The sequence below is a fragment of the Sciurus carolinensis genome, chromosome 12 (genome assembly GCF_902686445.1).
Source record: "Sciurus carolinensis chromosome 12, mSciCar1.2, whole genome shotgun sequence".
Classification (NCBI taxonomy): domain Eukaryota; kingdom Metazoa; phylum Chordata; class Mammalia; order Rodentia; family Sciuridae; genus Sciurus; species Sciurus carolinensis.
Window position 1 is genome coordinate 53,489,646 of NC_062224.1, and position 9,700 is coordinate 53,499,345.

General features: G+C 41.4%; 1 pseudogene; it reads right to left on the reverse strand.

Moving 5' to 3' along the window:
* Positions 1 to 5,469: 5,469 nt before the first annotated feature.
* LOC124961337 (RNA polymerase II elongation factor ELL2-like) lies at positions 5,470 to 9,173 on the reverse strand (annotated as a pseudogene).
* Positions 9,174 to 9,700: the final 527 nt, after the last annotated feature.

Consider the following 9,700-nt stretch of genomic DNA (forward strand, 5'->3'; position numbering starts at 1 on the left):
ATGAAACCAAACCCATATCTCTCACCATGCACAAAACTAAACTCAAAATGGATCAAGGACCTCGGAATCAGATCAGAGACCCTGCATATTATAGAAGAAAAAGTAGGTCCAGAGCTTCAACATGTAGGCTTTGGACCAGACTTCCTCAACAGGACTCCCATAGCACAAGAAATAAAAGCAAGAATCAATAACTGGGATAGATTCAAACTAAAAAGCTTTCTCTCAGCAAAGGAAACTATCAGCAATGCGAAGAAAGAGCCTACAGAGTGGGAGAAAATCTTTGCCAATCATACTTCAGATAGAGCACCAATCTCCAGAATCTATAAAGAACTCAAAAAACTCTACACCAAGAATGCAAATAATCCAATCAACAAATGGGCTAAGGAAATGAATAGACACTTCACAGAAGAAGATGTACAAGCAATCAACAAACATATGGAAAAATGTTCAACATCTCTAGTAATAAGAGAAATGCAAATCAAAACCACCCTAAGATTCCATCTCACCCCAATAAGAATGGCGATTATTAAGAATACAAGCAACAACAGGTGTTGGAGAGGATGTGAGGAGAGAGGTACACTCATACATTGCTGGTGGGGCTGCAAATTAGTGCAGCCACTCTGGAAAGCAGTGTGGAGATTTCTTAGAAAACTTGGAATGGAACCACCATTTGACCCAGCTATCCCACTCCTTGGCCTATACCCAAAGGACTTAAAAATCAGCATACTACAGAGATACAACCACATGAATGTTCATAGCTGCTCAATTCCCAATAGCCAGATTGTGGAACCAACCTAGATGCCCTTCAATTGATGAATGGATAAAGAAACTGTGGTATATATATACAATGGAATATTACTCAGCCATAAAGAATGATAAAATTATGGCATTTGCAGGCAAATGGATGAAATTGGAGAATATCATGCTAAGTGAGATAAGTCAATCTCAAAAAACCAAAGGACAAATGATCTCGCTAATAAGTGGATGATGACACATAATGGGGGTGGGAGGGGTTAGTGTTACGGTTAGAGTTAGGGTTAGGGAGGGGGGCAAGAATGGAGGAAGGAAGGACTGTATAGAGGGAAAAGAGGGGTGAGAGGGGTGGGGGAAAGGGAAAAATAACAGAATGAATCAAACAACATTACCCTATGTAAATTTATGATTACACAAATGGTATGCCTTACTCCATGTACAAACAGAGAAACAACATGTATCCCATTTGTTTACAATTAAAAAAAAAGTCACTTATGTATGGGCCTGTCGGCACATGCCTGTAATCCCTGAGGCAGAAGGATGGCGGGTTCAAAGCCAGCCTCGGCAACTTGGTGAGGCCCTGAGCAACTTTGTGAGATCCTGTGTCAAAATAAAATATAAAAAGGAAAAAAAAAAAGAATCCAACTAAATAAGCCAGACTCTTGGCTCCCTATGCCATTCCTTAATGTAATGCCTCAAAGAATAATAATGCTAATTATGTCAACCAAATGGCCCATGGAAATCACCCTAGAGTCCACACAAACCAATGCAATGACCAAGGTTGGTCTTGTAGCAGCTGTGCCTATCCCCACCAGAGGAATCCTTCTGCTGTTCCAGTCACCCCAGTGGTCCCAAAAGGGCTCTCTTTTCTCATTTCCAGGTTTTGGAGCAAGAGCTTGTGAGAAGCCCACACCCAACTTCCTTCTGATCTTTAGTTAACTTTGTTGCCCTTGGAAAAATAACCAAAATGCTAAAAAAAAAAAAAAAGTTTACACTATGACTCATCATTGATATGAGTTTATCGTGAATGTAGAAAAGCATAGAACCAGCAGCATGGCATATATTTGATATTAGTGAAGCAAACACTCATCATTGAAGGAATGATTGAAATTCCATACTTTCTTGCAAAGCAACCACAAAATGTTCATAAGACTAGGGAAGGAAGATACCCACAAGCAGATGAAGCTCTTTTACATTTTGTCAGCAAGGCACATGCAAAAGGATTGCCAAGCAATGCAATTAAAAGCAGGAAGATTGAGAAAACCCTCAGAACTGATGAACAAAATCCAAAGCAACATAAGGCCAGTGTAACCGATTCATGAATTGAGCTGAATCATTAGACATTGTTTTATGCAAAGCTTCCCTTTGACATTAAACAAGAAATGCTACATCACCAGTATTGTTGAAGACACTTAGGATTATGTTCTGTGAACAAATAAAGGCAAGGAGAACTGTGATGTGAAAAGTGATTCAAAAGAGTTGGGTTCAGAATAAAAAAGTGAGAATTGTCTCTCTTGCTTTTCTCTCCCCCTGACTCACTTTCTTTGTCCTCCTCGCTTTCCACTCTCTCTAGTGCACGCCCTTCCTCTTTCCTTTCTCTTTTCCTCTCATTTTCTCTCTTACCCTGCAGGGAGACACTCTTTTTGCTTAATAAACTCCCTTATGTGATTTCCCATGTCCGGCGTGGTTTTCGTGGGATTTTCTTACATTGGTGCCGTGACTCGGGATGGAATCTTCCACTGTCTCTTAAGCAAGTGGAAAACCATCTGACACCCCAGTGACCCTGGACACAGCCTCACCTTCCATTTTGCCTGGACGCTCTGCTCCGCATCCATCACCGGACTTCAGATTGGTGAGTCCCCTAGGCAGGTTCCCCTAGGCCAATTTAAACACTCCTCTGCCGACTTGAGAAGGGACCATTGATCCCGGACCCTCAAGGTGGCTGAGGGGTGGGGGTACCCCAGCTACAACTTTTATAGTTACAACTGGCCCCTATAGTCAGTCTTATCTGCCAGATGGATTCCTGATTTTATGGTGGAGATTCTCTCTCAGAGTTGAGGCTCATCTCCCGCTCACACTCGCACTCGTACTCAAAAACCCTGATGTCAGGTCCTCAACACTTCTCGACTTTTGCCTGGCCCCACATTGATGTTTGCATGATGACAGCATCTATGTGCTGCCTTCTCATCTCCAGTTGACTACTCTGGCCTCGGGATGCCCTGGTCACAGATTCGGCTGTATCAATCTCCACCATGGGATCTGGTTCCTCCAATCCAGCAGATTCAACCCTGGGAACCCTTCACCTGACCCCTGGCTTGAAGCCATCAAAATTCGTTTGTGTAATCAATCCAAAATGGCCACATAATGGCACACAGCTTCCATGAATGAGCGGGCAGATGGAAAGGGATTCCTTATCTTCAAGTCTCTTCTTTCTTACGCTTCTATGCTCTTTCTACAAACTTGGATGCCTCTTTCTTCTCCCCCTCTCGATCCCTCCTCCTCCTCCAACTTCAACTCAGCTGTTTCTGCTTCCATTCCCGGCTCAGCCTACCTAGTCCTCCTGCCATGAGGTCCCACATACGCCAGTGTGGAGGAAGTAACCAGCCCAAAAGTCAGTGCATGTCTCAGTAAGGAGTATGATATAGCAGCCCCATTCCCCACAAGTAGTGGGAGATAATGTTTCACAATTTTCTGCATCCAAACCTGAATTGATTACTAACCAGGAAAAAGGATTAAAATGCCGTAGGCATCAAGTTTCTGCTAGAACTGTTAGCTCCTTTCAGATCTCAGTCAAGGCTTACATCGAAATGTAAATGGAGGAAGGTACAGTGGGAGACCAGTCTCAAACCCAAGAAAAGGAAAAAAGTGTTTTAAATTTCTCCTGGGCTGCAACATAGATCACTTTATCTCTCCTTCTTATCTTTTCTCTCTGCCCTTCTCTTTCTCATTTTCTCATACTATAATTAATGGCCATTATCATTTTTCTTCTAGGACTTTTATTTTTCTTAAATGCTGTATTTTTGAGCTCACAATTTTGATCCTACATACCTAGGTTAATGATTTTTGATCAGTTCTTTTTATCCAACTCTAGAGTTATTTTTGAACATCTGTTACACTGCAATGGAGATAACACAAGGAGTTCACTGAAGTCCTGCTTTCTATCACATCTCTTCCAAATGGGGATTGTACGTGGCTTCTGTGATTAGGTTTGATGTGGGCTTTCGTAGGGGTGGAATGGCAGTGCTGACAGCTCATGGTCTATTCGTGGTTTTCTTTCTGCCTGAGGTTATGACTTGTCCTGTTCAATATCCTGTTTCTTCTCTTATCCTGTAATTGCCCTTCAGTGACATTTTTCAAATCAAGGAATCTCATCCTTGGGCCTACCTAGGTACCTCCAACTCAGAATACAGAAGAAATAGAAATGACCTTAGCATGACTATAGGAATTAGATTGCCACTATGGTCTAGTCTATCCTCATGTCTTTTTTTTTTTTTTTTTTTTTTTGACAATTATTGTTCCTGTACTGATCATCCCTGGGATCAAAGTATATATACCTATATTAGAAGGAAGTGTTCATCCTGAAATTGGAGATGTTGGTTCCAGGAGAATACTCACAAGAAAAGGCAGTGGGAAGATCATACTCAGTTATTATTGGGTTACCTCAAACAATTTATTTCCTCCTCTGTATTTTAGCTATAATTTCTGTGCAATGATTGATCATGATTTTGAGCACTTATTCAGTGACAGGAGTTCCAAAATTTAATTTATACTAAACACAAGAGAATGAATAGTTTAGTCCCTAAAGATAAAGGCAGTGATGACAAGCAAATGGAATTTAGAATCCAATAAACTTAAGACTCAAAATTTGTCTTCTCCTATCCATTAATATTGAAAATATATTATTGGGTATCTATTATATCCAATGATCTGTGTTTTGTATTAATCTAATTCATTAAAATAGTCTTTAAAATACATGTAGACAATATTAATGTCATCTTTCCCCACAATTCTCTGAAGACATGACCCCTGAATGAGCTATCATTATTTGTCCAGTTTATATGGTCAGACATTTTCTCTTCCATTTATATTCATATCTGCATATAAATATAGAAAGTATGATACATGAGGAAAATTAAATTTTATGTACATTTGAGTTTGGAACAAAGTAATATAAAATATCTTCTAAAACTCAGCAATCATAAACTGCTTAAATAACTTTATTGAGATAAAATTCACATATCCTAAAACTCAATAAAGCTGTACAATTTGATAGTTTTAGTATATTCACAGATTTGGGCAATGATTACTTATCAATTTATGAACAATTTCATCACTTGAAAAGAAACCTAGTACTCTTCTGTTATCTCTTCCCTATCTCCGACCACTCCAATGCTAAACAACTACTCTTAGTTTCTATAGATTTTCCTGTTCTGACATTACATATAATAGATGATGAGGTCAAAGTGTTATCAGAGGCATCATGCCCAGTGTGCAACATTCTTCAAGGCACAAGTAGAGTCTGGGCCTGTCATATGCAGGGAACAAAGTCCCAGCAACAGGAATCTGGTAGCATGGGAAAATTGATATCCTGTCACGTCAGGAAAATTAGTCAACCAACTAGCAGCTGACAGGAAAGGGAGCCCAGTGTTCTTGGAGGCATCAGTGGGGAGTGATGTTTACACCTCACTGAGTGAATAAGGAAGGAAGGAAGCAGGCCTATTTATCTTGCTGGTCCCCATAGATACTACTGTTCCAATTAAAACTGTCCACAGGTATCTATTGAGTCCCTCATCCTTCTGGGGTCCTAGGGAAACTGGAGTTAGAATTTAGTCTGAGGAAGATTTGAGACAGGCAAGTAAGTTGAAGGTAGTCGTGGAGGGATGGGGATGGCAATAGCTGCAGGGGGTGATGGGAAGCCTGCAGCAGATTTGTCATTAGTGGGATTCAAATGACCATTTAATGTTGGTGATATTCTATTTGTCAGGTGAGATAGTCGAGCTTTCTTATTCATTAAAGAATCAATGAATTCGGATTCCAAAGGTCATTTTTGTGGAGAGGATACAGCATCTCTACTAGAACACATGAGAGATTCTGAATAACTGGGGCCAGAAGAATTCTGAGGTGGCTTTAGTTTTCTAGAGAGCACAGACTCCAATAACCATTTTTCTGTTTCTTTGTATCCCCGTTAGTCTCGCTGAAGCTCCTTAAACCATAATCCTTTAAAGTATAGGAGAGGTCTTCTGGATTCAGATTGGCTACCTGTTGCAAAATTGCTCCCAGGGAGTTCTTGTCCTTTTGATTGACTCCATTTTTCTGCAGTTGATCCAGCATTTCAAGTTTTTGTAGGTCATTGCTCCAGTAAGCGAATCACCCTGTCCCAATATTGCCACTGAGAAACACTGCTGCTGCCACACATCTTTCTAATTATGCCTGCAGGGTTCATGGGGCTTAACCTTTTCCTCTCAGGCACTGCATCTGAGGTGGTAGCTTGAGGTGCTTTCTGAATTCACACTCCTTTCCCTACATATGGCTCACCAGGTTTGTTAACTTTTCTGCTTTTGTTGCAGAATTCCTACTCTGCCAATGGCATTCTTTCTCCAGTTCTCCCATATGAGTGGTTTGTTGCACCTACTGTAATTTTACTTTGTATAAATCCCAGGCAAGTGAGTTAGGAGGCTCCAGCGCTGGAGAACATTTGCTTGATACAGTCAAGGGTGCCATGAGGGTTCTCTTTGCCCACATTTGACAAATAGAAGCTAAAGGTATGTAGTTCAGGGTTAGGGTTGTAGCACAGTGGTAGAGCACTTGTCTAGCACATGCGAAGTACTGGATTCAATTCTCAGTGCCGCATATATACAAATAAATAAATAAAAATGAAAAGGTCCATTGACAACTGAAAAATATCTAAAAAAAAGTTATGTAGTTCATTATGTGGATCACTTTGGGAAATTTTGAAAAACGCTTGAAGTTCTTGGAACTGAATCAAAGGTTGAAAAGGAACTAAATTTTGTGACTCTAGTAAGTCTCAAGTACCTAAGTGCAGTGATGTTGTCCTGCCCCAAGAGTCTACAGGACAGTCTGTAGCTCTGCTTCTCTCACAGGGCTGCAGCCCTCTCTGCTGCTATCTTAAACTCCCTGGGGCGCCACCACTGAAGCTTCTTGGGCTCTATCCTCCCATGGTTGCAGCAGACCCTGCCACATCTACTGCCATCCCGCTGCTGAATATTGTCACATACTGCAAGCAGCCAGACTTGGAGTTCTCGCCTACACTTTCTTAATATGGAGTTTCAAATTTTAAACTTTTAGCACTCTTGTGATATAGATGCAGTCTTCTCCCTACAGTGTTTCCATGGCATGATGTTTTGTTTTCATGCCCCTGGGGTGTATTATATCTGTTTTCAAATTTCTCCAGTGATGAGAAATTTAAAATATGTTTAGGGCTTAGCAAGGCCCTAAACAACTTAGTGAGACTTTACTTCAAAATAAAAAGTAAAAAATAGCTGGACACAGTGGTGCATACCTGTAATCCCAGCAGCTCATGAGGCTGAGGCAGGAGGATCACAAGTTCAAAGTGAGTCTCAGCAATTTAGTGAGGCCCCAAGCAATTTACTGAGACCCTGTCTCTCTATAAAATACAAAAAATGCTAGGTATATGGCTCAGTGGATAAGCACCCCTAGTTCAATTCCTGGTATAAATACAAAAGAATATATTTGGTTCTTGATTTTCTAAATTCAGTCTTCAATCATTTTCTAAAATTATTCCAAGTCCTTCCTAGAAGCATCAGAAACATTTTCTTAATAATATGTTTCTATTGAAGAATAACATTAAATGTGTAAGAATCAAACTTTTTAGAATAAATGTCATCATCGAAGACCTAAGAGAATAAGAAAAGCCTGATGAGTCATATGGGCTAGTGGAGGTATTTTGGCTTTGGAGTCAGGCAGATTTGATCCTGAATCCCAGTCCAGCTGTTTAATAGTTGTGGGGTTTTAATATGTTCCTTTACATTGAACAGTTATATAAACTTCATGTGCAAGAAAAGGCAGAAAAAAACTGAGTAGCAAATGTCAGTATTTCTTTAGCCTTACCTGTATCCATGACCTTAATAATGTGCTTTTACCCCTGTACCACAGGAGGAAACACATCACAGCCTGTCCATTAGGTCCAAGGCCAAATTGCAAAATAAGAAGTTTTCCTTGAATCTACTCAAACTCCAGAGTCTAGATTGGTGAAGATCTGAAGATATGGAACCCCCACCTCCCAGGGACACCCATCCTCATTTGTTTACTGCATGCTCTTTGGAATGGGTATGGATCTGTACCCAGCATCAGGTGGGAGGCAGTGGTCTACTCTTGGACACTTCCTGGTTGGAGCCCCTTGCTCTCTCTCTAGGCAGTGTCTCTCCTTTTCTTTGACCTTAAGGAGAAATATTGATAAGAAAGTGTATTCTATTACTTCTGGCCTACAAAGAAGGACTTCAGGCTCTTAAACACCCAGAGGTCAGGTGAGTCATAGCTCTCAAAGCTGGAATGAGGCTGCTGTGAACTGAGATGTGCTGGAGGCTGAAAATTATAACTTTAAAATACTAGTTTCAAAAAAATACACTTCATTAATGATTTTATACTGGTCCCATAATAATATTCATGATATGTTATCACAATCAATTTCACTTGTTCTTTTTAATTTTTAATGTACTAGAAAATTTTAAATTATATTTGTTCCTCACGTTTTATTTGTATTGGACAATGCTACCCTAGGGGATTTTTTCCTAGTCCAAAGATCAATATGCCTCCTTATAAGACTAGAAGTACAAAATTTTAAAGACATCGTCATTATATCATTTCCATTCATTTCCATGAATATTGTATACACATATTTAATGCATAAATTGATATGACCTTATATACAAGGGTAAAAACAAATGTTCTCCTGAATGGGAGGACTGTAGGTTTCCCCATAGTGTGAGGAAACCGTACCTTAAAACAGCTGCATACTAAGGCTCTGGGTTCAATTCCCAGCACAAAACAAAAAAGTTGGAGACTTTGGGCAAGCCTGCAATCCCAGAGACTAGAGAGGCAGAGGTAGGAGGACCACAAGTTCACCACCCAGAGCTGTTAGGGAGACCCTGGCTAAAAGTAAAAATTAAAAGGACTGGGGCAGTCGCTCAATGCTTCCTTGCGTTCAATAGCTAGTACCCAGGGGAGCTGCAGCCAAGATCCTGTCTTTGACCTCCTTTATTCCTGGGTCGGATGCAATCTACTGTCACTCAGACTGTAGGCTCATTAAGCTCAGAGTCAGGGGGCGGGGCCTGAATACCTGTCCAAGCAGAAGAACTTGGTGGAACCTTCCAATCCAGTTTACAGCTAGTGCAGAGGGCCGGGCTTCCGCGCTCCGGTGCAGTCGCTCTGAAGCCCGCCATCGTTCGGATATAGCTGGGCTCTCGCTTCTGGACTCTCGCTCCTGTGCTCCGGAGAGCCAGTTTGCTAAGCTGTGCACGTGCTGGAAGACCTATTGGGAGAAGCTGGCACCCTGGAAATGGAAATGGTGAGTGTGCGGGCGGAATCTTGAGACTTGGACGGCTGTCTGGAACTGGCGGAACTGGCTATCGCAGGAACTGGAAATAGAAGATGGGGACTCCCCGCCACAGTCTTCAGAGTCAGCAGGCCCAAGTCCTTCTCTGGGCCAGTTCAACTGTCAGTTCTGTGAGGTTAGTCTGGTGGGGTAGGTCAGCAGCTGGGACTTTGGGCATTCTGTCTCATTTCTGCGTGGTGTCTTCGGCCCCTGCCTGAGCCCTATCTAGAAAGCAGTGTGCTGGCTGCTTAGCCTCCACCAGCATTGTGTGGTGATAACTGGAATGATTATCAAGGGAGAATCCCAACTCCAGGTCCACTGTTTCTGCATGATACAGCCATGGTCTATAGAGACCCCAATTTCTCCTTCACCCGA